At 42.6% G+C, this 18,504-nt stretch overlaps 1 protein-coding gene across 2 annotated transcripts in view; it reads right to left on the bottom strand.

Annotated features, from left to right (window-relative positions):
- ADISSP (adipose secreted signaling protein) overlaps positions 1–18,504 on the bottom strand; it is a 49,306-nt gene that overhangs the window by 13,489 nt on the left and 17,313 nt on the right. The gene's annotated exons all lie outside the window — the stretch shown is intronic.

The following is an 18,504-nucleotide window of genomic DNA, read 5'->3' on the forward strand; positions in this document are numbered from 1 at the left end:
ATTGGGAGAGGGGACCGAGAAAGAGACACCGCGGGTGGCCCAGGACCAACGAGGCCAAGCACAGGGAGGGGGGCTCAGCAAACGGGGAAGGGGGGGGGGAAGATGGAACAACAACTTCCAGACCCAGAGGGGTTGGGGAACATCAACAACAAGTCGTAGGGGGCAGCCGCTACATTTATCACGAAGGTCGACACTTTATTTTGTATTGATCTGGCTACAGGCTTGTGACAAATGCCGCTCCCCCTTCCACAAAATAACAAAAATACAAAAAAAAGTATGGCGATCTTATAAATGCATCTACAGCCTCGCTTCTGAGTCTACCTTATGTCAGAGTCCACTCCGCTCTCTGTTGATAGAACTCATCACTGCAATCTGTACATTAACTCAAATCTATATCCACTGGATATCCGGACTTAGCATAACTTGGCTGTCTTCATACTAAAAGGTCCTTTTAAACAAATCTGACAATTATGTAAATTACTACTTAGTCAATCTAACTCCCTCTCACGGCCTCAGAAGTGCCTCCTTATTCCTACAAAAAAAATCCATTTGCGAAAACGTTGTTTGGTAAAGTATTTCTGTGTTGCTGCTCCAGTTTCTGGAATACTATTGCCACTCGGCTTCAGCTTAGTCCCCTCCCTTCACTCCATCTCCCCAGTAAATCAAAACACAAGAGCATGTATATGTATGTTTAACTTCCTTTGCACCGTACACAGCCAACCGTGCTAATCGGTTGCACCAAACTTGTTTTCTGGCACCTCTTGGTCCCACGTGTGCGCAGTCTGTTTCGATGTGCGTGTGTTTGTGTCATATGAGACTAAAATGTAGGGCTTACTTGCACCTTGTGCCTCTTGCTCTCATATTACATTTGCACAGTTTTTTTTATTCGCATGTTTGATTTACAACAGCTAAATACCTCGTTTTTGTTGTTGTGTAATACTCCTTAAGGATCCCGTACTCATCTGTAATGTTGATGTATTGGTCATTGTATTGTTTTTGCTGTGCTCATGCACCACAGATCTCTCTTGTAAAAATAGCAGGGTAATTGGATAAATGTTTTCATTTGTGTAACAAATAAAATAAACTCAAATGCAGATGTACAAAAACTGAACACTACTTGCATGGACCTACGAAGCAAGAAACCCTTTCAGATCTTCCGCTGAAAGGTAATGTAGCAAATGACAGATCAGTGTTATCAACGCTGCATTCAATCAACAAGCAGATATAAATATGATTTGTTCGTGTTATTTAAATGGTGCACGTTTTTCAGTTTTCTATTATTTCCATGCTACAATTCCACAACAGCGATGGAGCAGTGGCACTGTGATTAGCGCACTGCACTATGAATCGAGGGACCTGTGTTAGATTCCAGACCATGGTAAACATCAGCGATCAGTGATGTTGAACCAATCCTAGTCCCCCTCGTCACTAACCCACACTGACCAGTGTGATGAAGTATGGTCAAACAAACCCCCGCGACCGAGAGACGTCATAGGGAGGGGCCCTACATCCAGCAGTGCATTGACAATGAGATGTCCATTATTATTAATCATTATAGCTAAACCCTCCGTACAGTATGTGGCAGAGGGCTCTGTTGTATGGAATTCGTCGTGGTCAGAGGTCAAACTAACATGATATGTTATCAGTAAAACCCTAACACTCACAGGGTAAGAGTGCCGAACTGTGAATTGTAATCACAATTGCCACACAGCTGCCAGTGATGATTAACTGCGAGGCAGACAGAACGGCAGGAAAAAAAAATCTATATTAATGTGTTGATTCTAGATTTGAAGCTTTCGTGACTGCATGGATTCATACTCTTAGGGGTTTTTTTCGGTAAAGTCACGTAGGTAAAAAATTTTAAATAAAAAATAATAAAAATAAAATAATAAATCACGACGTTTCGGAGGCAACACAAGTCTCCGTCATCAGGTGGGACCGTCACAGCTAAATTTACTGTATCAGTAAATTTTTGTAAATTTTATTGATATAGTAAAATTTTACTGATACAGTAAAATTTACTGATACAGTAAATCTAGCTGTGACGGTCCCACCTGATGACGGAGACTTGTGTTGCCTCCGAAACGTCGTGATTTATTATTTAACTTCTATTATTACTTCTATTTTTTTCTACCTACGTGACTTTACCGAAAAAACCTAAGAGTATTAATGTGTTGCTCCTTGCGCCAGTTAAGTCCATGGTGTGCGACATCTTTTTACTTCACAACGAGCAGCAGACGTAACTATCATTACAGTAACATTTAAATTTTTTGTATTCTATGCTTATGCTCAATATTTAAATTCGGAGTGCCTTGCGCAGCAATCACGTGTGCAATAGCACACAGGAGACAGAATAAAAAAAATAACCTTGAGGATTCTTCAGGTTCAGTGTGAATGTCCGAGGCTTAAAACTTCAGACTAAGGCACAATTAAAACGTGTGCGATGATAATGTACAGCTCTTTGTCAACCCACTCCATGCCTTAATGGTCGTGGGAGTTGTTTGAACGTATTTCACTTCCCTGGTCATTGCATGTTGGTGAAGGACTGGTTTGGAAATCACTCGCCACTTGTGTTTGCCTTGGGCAGAATCAAACGCAGCTTTTTGGGTTCAAGGCGCAATTAAGATAACGGTTTTCTAAATGAAACTGCTTTTGCCCTAGGCTCACAGTTAACCTAATGCACCCTTAAGATTCTTAGGGTAAAATATTAACAGCGACAACTCAAAAATCCGTTATCTCGAGCGTAAACCCATGCATCTGAAACACCCTCCTGAAACACACTGCATTAATACTCTGCTACCAGAGGTCGGCAAAGTGCATATACCCAGTGGCATATGATGACAGAGAATGATCTCACAAGGCAAAGTAAAGCAACCGTCTGGGCAGTGTGTCACATGCACACGTGAAACAGCTGTGAGGATTTTATTAGCCAAGTCAAAAGAAGTCAGCTTGGTGACCTTGCCAAACGCATCTCAACGCCCATGCCAGCTGACAAGAGCATGTAAACCTGGCTCGAACCCGCCATGCGATGCAGAGTAAAGTTTTGCTTCTTGTAAACTCTGCGTGCTCGAACCCGCCATACGATGCAGAGTAAAGCTGTGCTTCTTGTAAACTCTGCGTGTAATGTATACATTTGGGGCCGAAATACAGCTCCATTGACAGGCAGAACCTAAGCTGTTATGTACACAGATGTTTCTTCTTGGTTCTTTCGGTAAAGTCACGTAGAAGGGAAATAATAATATAATAAAAATAAAACATAATAAAATAATTCTCACGTTTCGGCCACAACGCAAGCAGCCGTCCTCAGTTGAAGACCAGGTCTGTCGGGGAGACAGCGTCAAACGCGTCTGACTATGTTTTATTTTTATTATATTATTATTTCCCTTCTACGTGACTTTACCGAAAGAACCAAGAAGATGAATCCCTGCAGTCACGAAAGCTTTAAATCGAAATTTACACAGATGTTAATTATAGCAAGAATTATTGGCTGTGTATTATAATTAAAATGAATGGTGTAGAGGTAAGCACGGATATGCAATGTTGTGGGTAAGAAAACAAACGAACGGATGAATGTATGCATATAACACCAACTCAGGGAAGCAGTAAGCAATGAAGCCAGTCACCCGAGTTCCAATCATGAGCAGGGCATCGCCACTTCACCAACCCAAAGTGGCAAGCGTGGTAAAGTTTAAATCACAAACAACCCCAATCACCGACGGCACGTGGAAGCCCTCAATTAGCAGTGGATTAACAGAAGACTGTGAATTATTAATGACTATCTACTACTATAATGAGCCAAGAATGTCTGTGTGTCCTGCGCGTGACGTCACTCCATGTCGGCCAGCCCCCCTCATTAATAATCATGAACAGGTGACGTCCTCCACATGGACCCCCCTCATTAATAATCATGAAGGGTGACGTCTTCCAAATGGACACCCCCCCCCCCCATGAATATAAATTAGCGGGTGACGTCACTCCACATGGGGGGGCGAGGTGCCTTCTCCCCCCTCCTCGGCGTCAACTTACAACCCTCACTACAAAGGCAGAACCCTCACGTCACGCGATCTCCGTAACGCTGTTGAGACATCAAAGTAAAAAGGACGTCATGATGAACAAGGGATTATAACCTTTAGATTAAATAAGTCTGTGTCACCACGGCCTTACAAATTGCACGCGAATTGATGCAATATCACGTCGCGATCTGCTTTTCACTTGCAAGTTTCAGATTTACTGAAATACACCCGTCCTTGGATGGGCAAAAGGCGAGTTGATATGACAGTCTTGCATACGCAGTGGTCAAAATGGGCTGGTATATGATGGGTACGCCATATCGGCACTTTTGAATACACAAAACGTGCCTACGGGCACATTTTAAGACGGTTTCTCTTCTCACATTATGCTTCCTAAGTGGGGAAACGACAGCGAACACGGGTTGCAAGACAAATAGATTTCAGTGGCACCTACATTTCCACTTCGACCATTGTGTACACGTATACGATAGGGGCTTTATGCATTATGTTCGATGAGCGATGCTACACAATAATAAATCAGATACAAAAGCGTTCTTGGATGACAGTATCAATATTTATAGCGCACTACCTTAAGCGTGCACACTGCATCTCTTCAAGCATAAGTGTGGCATCAAACAAACATGATGTCAAAACAACATCGAAACCTGGCTTGAACCTTCTTTTATGGTGCAATCTAAGTTTAGATAAACTTTGCACAACCACTTAAGCATTTGGAATAAAAATGAAATACGGCTTCTATGAAAGGCAGAACTGAAGCAGTTTTTATAGTTAGCGTCTGAGAAAAAATTATAGCAGGAAGTTTTATTGCAAGTGCATTATAATGAAAGCGAATGGAGTATTAGTATGCACCGTTTTGGAAAGAGGCAATCTCGTATATGCAATGTTATGGGTAATCAAAACAAATGAACTGCTGAGTGTGTGCCTATAACTTCCTTTCTGTAATCACGTAAAAATGTTAATCATTGTATTTCATACACCATACTGGGTGGTGCATTGATGCAGTGGGAAACCCATTTTGCTGCAAACCTGGCAAATAGAGTTTGATTCCTATACCACGACTATCAACATTTTTAGTCATAGCAGAACTGATTCTGGGCCCTATCCTCAACCTCCCTGATTCACCATCCTGCACGAACTAGCATGGCGAAGTCGGATTAGACAACTTCAAAGATGGACTCATTGTGCGAAGGCATTCATCCAGTAGCGGATTAACACAGCGTAGTGAATTATTAATTGTAATTTATGAGATAAATCCTCTATGCATGTATGAGTTTAATGCATTTTATATTTGACAAGCACAGTAGACAACGGTACAGCCCTGAAATTGTTTGCTCAGGACACTGCTGGCGGAAGAGGCTCCATTAGAGGGAGCTCGAAAGGGTATTTTGGCCACCTCTTTCATGCTGGTCAATCATATTGGATGAGGTTGGCGTATCCCCCCACTTGACACCACTATACACGACCTGCCGATCGATTAACTGTGGTCTTTCCAGTGTTGCCGCTGGTTCGAAGTGGAGAGACCAAGTACTACGAAAGCACTTGCAAATGGCAACATCGCCCCTCGCACTTTCCTGTTTTTTCGCCAGCCAGCCCAGGCCTCCCGGCATACTGCAGCTGGCTTCTCATTATTGCTGGGAACGTCGAATTGAATCCAGGCCCCGTTTTTCCCTTCTGGCGGCTGCGGCAAGAACGTCACTGCAAATTCTATCCAATACAACGGTTGTGAAGCTTGGTACCACAAACGCTGCACTACTTTAGCCTGCATCCCCAGTTTAAATCCGGCTGGTTCTGCAAATATTGTACATCATCCACTCCAACAAATCCATCGTGCACAACCACACTAGCATCACCACCTCAGCCATCGCAACCACCGTTTCAACCACAACAAAACGTCCACAACAAAAACGACCTAAAAATCCTTCAACTAAACATCAACGGCATCAACAACAAATCTCTTCAACTCAGCACCTTCCTCCAACAAAACTCCATTAACATAGCTGCCATCCAAGAAACAAAATTAAAATCCACTTCTCGCCCACTCAACTTTAAAATTTTCACTTTCCTCCGTCGAGACCGACCAACAGCTGGTGGCGGTCTAGCTTTCCTTATCCATAACAGCATTCAATTTGAAGAAATTCAAATCCCAATGCCTCCTTCTGATATCACCACAGAAGTCTTAAGCGTCCGTATCAAATTCCATCTAGGCCCACTCACTATCATCAACATTTACATCCCACCGACCAATTCTTGCCCTCGCAACTATCAATTAAATATAAATGGACTCTTACCAAACAACTCAACTGTTATTGGAGATTTCAACGCCCACAACAAACTTTTGCACTCTTCCCTTTCAGATGCACGTGGTGACCTCATTGCCGATATCTTGAACGGCTCCCTCTATGGGGTACTCAATGAAAAGAATCGAACCAGAGTTCCGTCACCTGACCCTTCATTCTCACCAGATATCTCAATAGCGTCAGGAAACATCCTTTCATCAATCAATATTGAGATCACAAAGCTAATCAATCAAGCCAAAACAGAATGCTGACACGAGTTTGTTAAATCTTTTGACCACCGCCAAAACTAATCAAAACTTTGGAAGATCATCAAAGCCTTAGACAGACACTCCAAACCGCCACCCAATTGTGCAATCACTTTCAACAACAAATGCGTCATAAACAACAATAACATCGCCAACCACTTCAACAAACTTTTCTCATCAGCCGTCCCACACTCTTCCAATAAATCCACCCGTCAAAAAATCCGTTAAATCAAGGAACTACCTCTGAACGACGCCCCCAAATTTAGCCTGGAAGAGGTGAAACTAGCTATCAAAAAAGCCAAACATCACCACCAACTTACCTCCATCATCTCACCAACATGGCTTTTGCCCTGCACACTCAACAACAGCTCTTCTCAACCTAACCACCCAAATTGCAAACGGTTTCAATGAGCAAAAGCCCCCATCTCACACTATTGTCGCTTCCCTTGACCTTACAAAGGCTTTCGACACCGATAAGCACCTCACGCTCATCATCATCCAGGGTTCTACACTTCCATCAGGCCTTGTTTGCTGGCATACAAATTACCTAAGAGGCTGTCAATCATGCACTCTCTTTCGTGATATTCAATCCTCCTCACGAAACAATCATGCAGGAGTACCACAAGGTTCCATAATACCCCCAGGGCTGTTCAACGCCTACCTCCACAATCTACCAACTCCTCCAAAAGGAGTACAAGTAGTCAGCTATGCCGGACGACATCACAGTTTACACTTCTAATCAAAATATACACAAAATGGAAAACTCCATCAACTCCTATCTAAAACGGCTCGGCACTTTCCTAGCTAATAGATCGCTTCAACTCTCAACATCCAAATCAACAGTCACCCTTTTCACACCTGATCCTCATCAAGCCAACTTACATCTCAACGTCATAATAAACATCCAACGCCTCCCACTGACAAAACCCCCAAAAATTATAGGTGTAACCTTTGACACCATGTTCAGCTTCGCTCAACACGGCAGAAACGTCCATGCAAAAGTTAACAAACGAAATAACATCTTACGAGCTTTAGCCGGCACATCTTGGGGTCAACAAAAGGAGACTTTACTCCTAACCTACAAAGCCATTGAACGTCCCATCATCAACCGTGCCAGTCCCATTTGGTGCCCAAACCTCTCCTCTGGAGGTTACCAAAGCTCCAAACCGCCAAAACCAGGCACTTGACCTAGCTACAGGATGCCACCTCATGGCGCCCATTGACCATCTCCACCAAGAAACCAAAGTCTTCCGATTCAAGAACACTGCAAGCTTCTCACTGATCAATATCTGGCTTCATGCCACTCAACAACGCATCCTTGCACAAAGCTACTCAAAGCCCCTGCACCTGCTAGGAAAATGAAATTCACTTTACTATCCTGCAGCTCTGCCAACGTGCAATCTACTTTAAATGCTCTTCCATCAAATAGCACCACCAAATAAATGTTGAACCACTTGCACTCCGCTGCCACCTTGCACTGCCTGAACGCCTACAAGCCCAATGTCGTGCTAGGGGGTTGGTCCCCACCCATATCAGACAACGAAAAATCCCTGACCCGGGCAACTCGCACAAAACTGGCTCAACTCCGTTCAGGTTACTGCTCCATGCTAGCCGATTACCAAAATCGAATCGACCCAAACGCCCCAAACTGCTGCCCTTTGTGCCAAGCAATTCCAGAAGACGTCTCTCATTTTCTCAGTTGCCTTAAACGAGGACCAAAAATGTAATCGATTGATCTCTGGCTAAACCATTCCAAAGTGGCGACACAACGCCACCTATAAACAGAAAGTGCGAGGAAAACAACAACAACATTAACTGTGGTGTTCCCATTTAAACTGCCGAGTAGATAGAGCTTGGTGGATTTAAGAAACGTGCAGCATTGTTTTAACTGCCGTGCCAGGAGTTCAGTGTTCTTACTGTGACATCGTGGCAGCATAGAAATCGGATAGATTGTTGGATAATGTCCGTATCAATATTTAACATGCACTGCCACGCCTTCGCCGTTTTAAGTGTACACAGTGCAACCTCTTCATGCCAAAGTGCGGTGTCAAAACAACTGCCTAACGTTGCCCATGTCCACATACAAACGAGAGGTGGATGCAGTTCGCTGCAACAAACACCGCGAAACGTGCGGCAGGGGGGGGGGGGGTTATATTAAAAATATCATCGTTCGTGGCACCACCACCGAAGGCAACCACCTCTCACTCGGTATCACATGATCGTGCGGTAATTTGACAATTTAAGAAGCTAAATCCAGCTGGAGTCTATTAGCGGTTTATGCTTTGAGCAAGGGGGCTTAGAAAAAAACAGACGCACTGCAATAAGCACAGAGACCCATCACATGCAATGTCAGCAGTCAAACCCATTTTTACAATTATAGATTTTTACGAAATAAGAAAGTTAAAAATATGCCTCTTTCACATATCTGTGCCTCTAGGCAATACAATGTTTCTGCAGCAATGATTCGACAAAGCAAACTATGGATTAGTTTCAATTTTCATTGTCTCATCAGCAGAGATGAGGGGCCTTCCATTGAACTGGCAGGTGTTTATCGGCAAGGACCCCAGCTGTTAGCTATGGGTCCTAATTTTACACAAAACTATGCAATGCCCGAAACATTTTGCCACAATGACGCCCATGATTATTTTGCGTCGTGCATTTGTAAGCAATGGGTTTTCAACTCGTAGCTTTGTAGAAACACAACTGTGGATAGTGATATTTAAATGTGAACCCAGGAAAATGCATGCAGCAAGATGGGAAGTAGAGGTCATGTAGAAATAAGCCCTCCCTTCGGTTAGGAATTGCTGGAGGGATGCAATTAGTCTGGAACGTTTCTACTGTACCCCACACTGTTGCGTGTCTTCGCTAGGGCTTCGAGCTCTGCTGCTTGCAGCAGCACACTTTACTGGCTTTCACTTGTGTCCATCTCTCTCAGCTGCTGTTTTTCACGAGGCGATACTATTTTTTTCCAAAATGTTTATAACACAACTCCACATCCGTAAACTTTACAACTTACTTACAAAAATAAAAATCTATTCTTATTCGGTGTCATGTCGCGAGACGAGGAAGCGCATACCACAGAGGTATCTCAGAGATCCCTTCGAGTGACCCCTGGTACAGAATAGAGGGCAGAATTTTGTGACCAGCTCTGCCACCAAAAATAATCATGTTCGCTGAATGACACATAGGCCAATATGTTTTGTTAATTTTCAGCTAGAAAGTAGCCAAATTAGGATCAGAAGAATACGAAATGTCACGATTCTTTTTCAGTGATTGGTAACCGAGCTGAGCGTATACATCATCTATACCCAGTTTTAATCACAGGCGGATATCAAGATTGAAACTCAGGTTATCAGTGGTGCTAGCTTGGCCCTCTGACCTCTGAGCCACATGGTCTTTGCAATTTCACAATTGTCACAGAATGCAAGCATTGAGGTTGGAACAATGAATGGATTAATTGATTATTAATCTCTCGATATATGCACCAAATTGAGTGTATAGCTGATAATGCTCCCGTATCCACTTTCCCGCACCTCCGATGAGGATGGTTGGCGACGTACGGCGCAAAAGAAATTCAACATTCATAGCGATGCTAACATATACTGCAATTTGCTATGCCTAGCAAGCATAATATCTTGATTAAGGCTGACACCCCCAGAGGTACAAAAAGCCAGGACATATCACCGTAAGACAAATACTATCTCACGATACTAGAAAACGAGAGAATTACGTGGACAGGCATTGCCTTGAGTGGTGAATCATCATTATTATTATGATTGCACAACTGATCAAAGAAACGAGACTTTTCATGTCCTAGGAAGACTTACAAATGTCCCAGGACAGCTGCTTCAAAAACAGGATAATCCTGGGAAAATCAAGACAGATGGAAACCCTGATCCGAACATTACAATCAAGGTTTCCATATAATGAATACATATGGGATGAAAAATCGTCAAATTAAACTTCATGACATTCGCAAGGAAGGTAAAAGAGCACGGAATATAAGGTTGTATCATCATCATCATACATGGCTGGGAATGATTTAACAGATGTTCTCATCGCAGGGACACTTCATTATGTCACCCACGTTGGCCTGCTAGACAACCAATTGCTACAATACGTTATAAAACTTCGGAGGATTTAAATGTATTTAATCGTACAAGAGATTAAGGGATGCCTGGGCTACCGTTTCAAAAATAGAAAGGACCAACTTCTTTTCAAAGGATTTTCCGTGAAGAGTGAAGCATGCATGGCCAGGCAAATGCAACTGCAGTCCGCACTTTTCAGCGGTGAAAATTCTTCTGAAATTGAATTCCTATGTGCATCAACTTTAAACTATCCCCGAGCAGGGACAGCGACACATCTTAAACACACACAAAGACAGACACACAGACAACTCGTAATAAAAGAAACATTCCCCATATGTAGCCTAGACAACCTCCTGTTAGGGAAAGTGCTGTTCGTGAGCACCATTTTAAGGGTGGCACAGTCTAGAAGGGAGCAATGCAGCCAGCACCACGCCCGCCCGTCTTTGTCTCCCCGAGCGATTAAGGACACACTGCACACCAGGTACTCATTTAAGTCGAGCTAAGGCCGGCCCAGAATCGATTCAAATGGCTCTTACCACTCACGTTAGCCGTGAGTGCAAATCGTACCGGTTGACCATCTTCATAGCGTGGTGCGCTAACGGCTCTGCGCGCATGCACAAAGACACGAGTGTAAGGTGCACACGCTCAAACAAATCATGCAGGAGTTGCAGAAAACGACACCAATGCAACTTATCTCAAATGCTTCCAATCAATAAAATGCACACCTCGCATGATGCGACAAACGCTGTGGTATCGCCTGCTCTGGCTAGACAAGCCAAAATAAGCCTTGTAAAACATTTTTGGCGCCAGTGAAAACATATCGTTTGGTATTCTTGTCAATGTTTTTTTGTAAAAACGAAAATTTTGACTTAGTTGCCCATAAGAGGTTTTTAGGTTAGATGTCGTAAAAATAAATGTGTCATTAAACCTGCCACCACACCACACAGCCAATTAGTAAGGTTTGTCACGTAAAAGAAACATGCAAATTCATTACTAGTCCAGGAGGTATGCGGTCAACAATGCTTGACTCAGGGAGGAGGACGCCCCTGCCACGCATAGTCCCATGGGATGTTGGCTATCTACAACAAGGCAAATCCTATGACTAATTGGGAATGGGACACAAGCGTAGGATTGATCACCCTGTCGCTGGCCGCCTTTGGGGAGGGTGTATAGTGTGAAAGGCCGAAACACCCTAGGAACCAAAGGTACACTACTGACGATGCGCTCCCCAAATTTCACCAGGCTCGCTGTTCATGAACTCTTGGAAGTGCTTGCACAAAGGATAGTAACATCTCATCCTGTGTTCTTGGAATCAGCAAACCGGTGTGTTCGAGAGTAAAGCCAACAAGATTTACAATTCGAGTACGACGTTTCGCCAGTAATTACATCTAGCATCATCAGGCGACAGCCAGAGTTGTGGAGAAATCCTCCTGTTTCGATCTTAAAGCGGGATAAATGTGATATCGACACTTGTGAGCCAATCGGTTGCGAAGGCCAGAGGGGGAGGGGGGGTTAATGTATGCATATAAATTATAATGGATACCCATTACCGGCTGGGTTATTCATCGGATATTCAACATACATTATACATGCACACCATGCATGTACATCCTGCCATTTTTGGGTGAAAGAAATCGCAATACCAGTTATTGTCTGCTCACAGTTAACCACCATCGACATATTGTGACCTGCATAGGCATGCCGTTAATCGGTTTATTACTTCATAATTCGCTCCCAAGGAGCACTAAGCCTGTAGCTATCAGAATGGTTAAAATATTTTGTATTTCTCTCACTTTCGAAATATTCTGTAATTGGTCTTGGCCAGTGGTAATTAGTTGTCTTTACATATTATTTCCATTTATTTATCATGGAACACATAACTAGTTATTATGAATAAGCTCACAAATCGTTGCATATATACCTAATAATAATATATTGATAGGTCTACAGTGGAACACATTTTGTTGACCGATTCGGAAATGTAAAAATGTGCTCATATTTACTACTATAATTAGCCAAGATTGTCTGTGTGTCCCGCGTGTGACGTCACTCCAAGTCGGCCAGCCCCCCTCATTAATAATCATGAACAGGTGACGTCCTCCACATAGACCCCCCTCATTAATATATAATCATGAGCGGGTGATGTCACTCCACATGTAGTACCCCCCCCCCTCATTAATAATCATAAACAGGTGACGTCACTCCACATCGAATAGCCCCCCTCATTAATAATCATGAACAGGTGACGTCGTCTAAATGGATACCCCCCCCTCATTAATAATCATGAAGATGTGACGTCTTCTAAATGGATACCCCCCACCCAACATTCATTAGCGGGTGACGTCACTCCACATGGGGGGGGCGAGGTGCCTCCTCCTCCCCCCTCCTCAGCGTCAACTCACAACCCTCACTACAAAGGCAGAACCCTCACGTCACGCGATCTCCATAACGCTATTGAGACATAGAAGTAAAAAGGACGTCATGATGAACAAGGGATTATAACCTTAAAATTTAATATGTCTGTGTCACCACAGCCTTACAAATTGCACGCGAATTGATGCAATGAATATCACGTCAAGGTCTGCTTTTCGCTTGCAAGTTTCAGATTTGCTGAAATACACTGGTCCTTGGAAGAGCAAAAGGCTAGTGCTTGCGAAAACAGTGGCAGTAGCAATCATAAAGGAAATGTCAATGCTAACCCTAACATCGTTAATGTTTAATCACAATACACACTGGACCTTCTGATTCCCAAGGTTTCAGATCAAGGTCACACGCGGTAATACAGCAGCAAATTGTGTCTGTGCATTAAACACGCGTCAGTAAATCGGAAGCTTTATGTACAGCAAATGCCCAGTTGTGACCAGAGACTCGGTCCTCTCATCAAGCCTTTCTGTCTGGTGAGATTCCCATCATTTTACTGTTAGAATTGGTTTAACACACAGGCTGCTTTCGTGACCAATATTATCCATGATAAAGGTTTCTTCAATTAGATCATGTGAATAGGAATGTGTCGTGAACAGAAATTGTTAGAGCTTTTCTCGGCATAAACCATCAGCTTTTGGCTAATCATCAAACAAAGACAGTCACTCTATTACCGCGCTCTTTACGATGTGCATCTGAAATGCTCTTCCTTCCGACATTAAAAAGTAAATTGGGCCATACACTTTTAAATCTAGATTGAAAACTCATGTCTTTAGAACTGCTTTTTGGGTTTAGATTGTTGTCCTTCCCCCACACCTCCAATTAGCGCGGTTGGCTACATAGTGTGCGAACGAAGTTCAACATACATAGATACACTGTGAGCAGTGCGTAATTAATCCCAGTGCAGCAGGAACCAGCAGGGCTGTTGGCCAGTGCACTCGGGCACACATCACATTTAATGGCGCCATTAATACTTCAGGATACCATCCCCTGAAAGCAACGGTGATGGTTTAACATGACAGCCAAGGATGGACCAACTGTGTTCTCATACTCAGATCGGTGAAATTTATGGTGCACGTTTGACACTGAACTCATTACGATGCTTGCACTACTGATAAATAATAATAATAAACATGCCAAGGAATAACATTTCCCTTAGAGGTTACGAAACACTTTATTGTTACAACTCTCAGTCAGTGCTATCCTTTTAGCTTGCGTCTGCAAAATACAACGATAGAACAGGCAGCATTATTTATTATAGTATGTGTGTACGTGTGGTCACGTAAACTGGTAATGGACATGATAGGCTTTTCTATCGATGGAAATGTACACCAACCATTACAGGTACAATTTTGTTCAAGAGGATCGTCATTTTTAGCCACCTTGGCCCGTAAAATTCTGCGAAATGAGTAATATATATAAATATTTTCCGAACATGACATTAATTTAAAACACTTACGCACATCAAAAATAAAACGTAACACACACAGCATATATAATTAAACATTTTACAACTTCATACATTCAAATTTTGTGCCAACCCACGACATGTTATTCACCGATTGCAAGTGAAAACAATATCAAGAATGACAAACCAGTCCATCCCTGTTCCTAGTTTCTTTGAGTAAAAATGTTTGAAAACATTGGGCAGAAAGATATTGAAGCTAAGTTTCACAGATATGGATATAAACTACTGCCAAGTGCCTAGACGCTTAATTATTATGCCAGTAATGATTCACACTCCTTGCAATTTAATTAATTGCCACAATTCTGGGTTGTGATTTCATTCCAGAATCAATGAGATTTTTGCCATTACAGTGCATGTCGGGTCTCTAGTGGCTGTCAGATTTAAATACAACCATGCCTGCAAGATCATTGCTCTAAACGCCCCATGAAACTAAGCATGTTTGAGCCTGGTTAGTACTTGGATGGGCGAACACCCGAGGTACTGCGCTTTCTTCCCACGTGAAGCCAATTGGCATTTTTATTATTACACATATGTAAGAAAATCAATTCATACGTAGATTGATGTGCCAATGAGCATAAGAATCGATTTTAATAAATGAATCAGTGCTGTATTAAGTAAAGCTTAATTTTAGTGGTGACCCAAGAATAATTTTGTTCACCGCCTGTTCTTGCTGCTGGGACAATCTTGGGAATCGATGCTCGGCGAGTGATTCACCGAATCTAACACGGTTACCGACAATCGGCACCAAGCTGCCCATAAAACTTGCCAAGTCCCTGGCCATGGGGGCGAATGACATTGACAGGTTTTCCCACCCCCGCATTATCGCTCTTACAGAACCGTTGGGGGGGCGAACGGTGAAGAAACTATTTGAAAAAAAATCCAGTGCGCAGCCTGCACATGGTTAGAGCTCGAGCAAAAAAGCACTGCAAGTCTTCTGGGAACTGAGCTATGATGTTAAGCTATTAGTATTATATTACCAAAATATACCATATTAGGCATATTGCATATATAATGTGAAAGGCTCTAAGTGGAAACAGACAGCATTACCCTTTAGGTTTTCAATACAATGTGTTTATACTTTTTTTTTGACAATGACAAACTACACATCAACCAAGACCTCACCTCACCGTCAACTAAAATCCCGATATGCTGTCACCATCCTAGAATCTCACCCAGATCCAGAATAATACTGGCGACAGTAAGCAATAAAACACGACTTTTTGTAAGCCAATTAATTTGAGAACCTTGACAGTTTAATAAACCTTCTTTCATTTAGCAACTACGAACAGGCCACATGAATGTGAACGTGTTAAAAACCGACAGCATATGGGAAGATATCGCTTAGTCAGCATTCAATCAAAAGAAAATGGCTCGTGCCGAGAGCAAACAAAACTATCAGATTTTCAGATCGGAGTTCAAACGGAAAACACAATGCCGTGATAAAATAAATGCGTACGGAAGAGAGACGGGAACACACACACACACCCATGCCAACGTTAATGGCCTTGTGCAGATGCGTGGCCATGGCTCCCACGTGGCCTGCTACGTGCCGATCACAATCACGTGTGCCACCACTCCCAGCCCCCACCACCAAGGAGGCTCCTTCGGTGCCCTGCCCCGTGGGTGGGTTTCCTGCAGTCGACGTATACGCGGCGGCGTTCTGGCAAGCGCACGAAGCCCGGCTCGGGTTGTGTTCACTGGATCAACACGAGCGTAACGTGAAACTGCCCTCATTGTAAACTGTTGAGAGGTGGTGGTCCGCCGAACGGTAGCCGGTCTCAACATCGCGTGCCTAAAATTACTTTTAAGGAGTGCCCAAATTAGGTGTGGCCACTGTGTTTAACAGCTTGATTTATATTTTCCCACGGTTTGAGGCATTATTATGGGTATATTATCCACGCTATTTCATTGGCCCCATCACGACATTTTATTAAAAGCACCAACGTTGCACAAGGCCAATGTCTCAATAACAACCACAGGGCTTATGTCCACATGTACAGCCAATTTGTTAATCCACTGCTGAATGAAGTGGTGAAAGTAGCTTTTCCCTGCAGCAAATCTGGCCTTGCAATTGACAAAGCACGACTTATACAATGTAAAGGTGGTACTTCTCTACTCTTACACATGTATATAACCACTGTCATGCTCGCCAAAAACAATTATACGCACTTGCTGTTTGGTGCACTTCTTTCCCTATGCATTGCTGTTGCCTCAACCATCTGAAAGGACGCTGTGCAAAAACTACACAACTTACTTATTACGTAAACTCTGGAAACTGACAAAAGTATAATTCATTGCAGGCTTGGTAAAAAAAAATAATCCAGTTAGAGTCTGGGGCTGTATAATATAACATAAAATATTGCAGTGCACAAAGCCATTAAGCAAATGCTTTCCTTATGAGGCTTCAAGCCAGGCTATGTTCTTTCTTGTGCGATCATTTTTAACACCAGACTTAAAATAACAAAACCTCAAACAGACCGTGTGGGGCATGTCATGAAACGCCTTGACCAAATTTAGAGATCACTTTTTATGAATTTTCTCACCTGCAGCGTTCACAGTGTTATGCACTGGGGTGACGCAAGATACACATATGCAACCAACTAAATAAACTATTTAAGATACACGGACACTGCCAAGTTAAAAATATGTTAAAGTAAAGAGCTCCTTGAATGAAATTGTAAAAAAAATGTGAAATACATCCAAATAGTGCCATGTATATATTTTTTGCTTACCGTTATGTTCTAATTGACACTAGGGATATGGCAAACTGCAGTGATATAACTCATAATTGTGGCAGACTTGATTGTTTCTTCTTAATCTGGTCCAAATCAGCCTACTGGTTTCTCTTTTCAAAGCTTGTAGACACACATTATTAAATACAACAATAATTATAATTAGAGATGGGAGGACTAGTCATTTAACTGACATATAAGTGTGGTAGAGTGCTTGGGCCCCTCTAAAAATGGCAGCCTCCCTGACAGCCTGCCCTCGAAGGTGGAAAACCCCACCAAGCAGACACCCAGTGACACGCCTAATGACGCTGTCGACTTCGCCAAGCCCTGTCCATCGCCTCCCATCCAACGGCACACGTGACACTTGTTTTTTTTTTACTTGTATTAATGTGACCAGATTAGTTGACTAATACAGCTGCCAATCGGTCGAATAATTTATCACTTAAATAATCGGAAAGCCCAACTCTGATCGTGATCAGATTCAAAGAAAAAAGAAACACCATCATATGCTTCCTTCCAACATTTGCTGCACTCAAGTGATAACAATTGCTTTTGTGAAAAAAGTGAATGTGGTCTGATTGTTGCTACAATCCCATTGAAAATGAAGCTTCATTGAAATATTCACCCTTGCTGATGTCAACAAACTGAGGACATTTCAATAAGTCCAGTGACTCATGGACTTCAAAGATCATGTAAAGCCGAACTCAAGAGTCTGATGCTCACTGGTGAATTACATTGTTAGTAGGTTTCATCTTTCAACGGAGAAAGCATTCCATAATACACATCAATGCACTGTTAGTTAATCTGAATCTCACATTATTTATCTGATACGTACAGCAAACGTGTCATGGCTTGAAGAGCCCGCGCCCAGCAAGATTGAACCCACACAGATAATCAGCCTAGCTCATGCGATATAATGACAACACTCCAGGATATAGGAACCCACCATATGTTGGATCCAAACTGTCTCTATGCAAACCAAGGCAGCACTGCCACATGGTAATTGACGTGCCAATATATATACTTTCCAACACATCTCAAATTTGATATAACCTTCCCTCCTGCCCCATCATGGTTGTCAGAAGTTATTCACCTTAATTTAAGAGCCAAATCATTTTAAGTGCTATAACATTACATATGTATCCAAATCCCATTTATTTAACATATTCTTTCGATGGAAAATGTCACTTAAATTTAAATATAGATGATATATTCACTCTCA

This window comes from Lethenteron reissneri, chromosome 17 (genome assembly GCF_015708825.2).
Source record: "Lethenteron reissneri isolate LAM-NWPU_2019-01 chromosome 17, ASM1570882v1, whole genome shotgun sequence".
NCBI classification, from domain to species: domain Eukaryota; kingdom Metazoa; phylum Chordata; class Hyperoartia; order Petromyzontiformes; family Petromyzontidae; genus Lethenteron; species Lethenteron reissneri.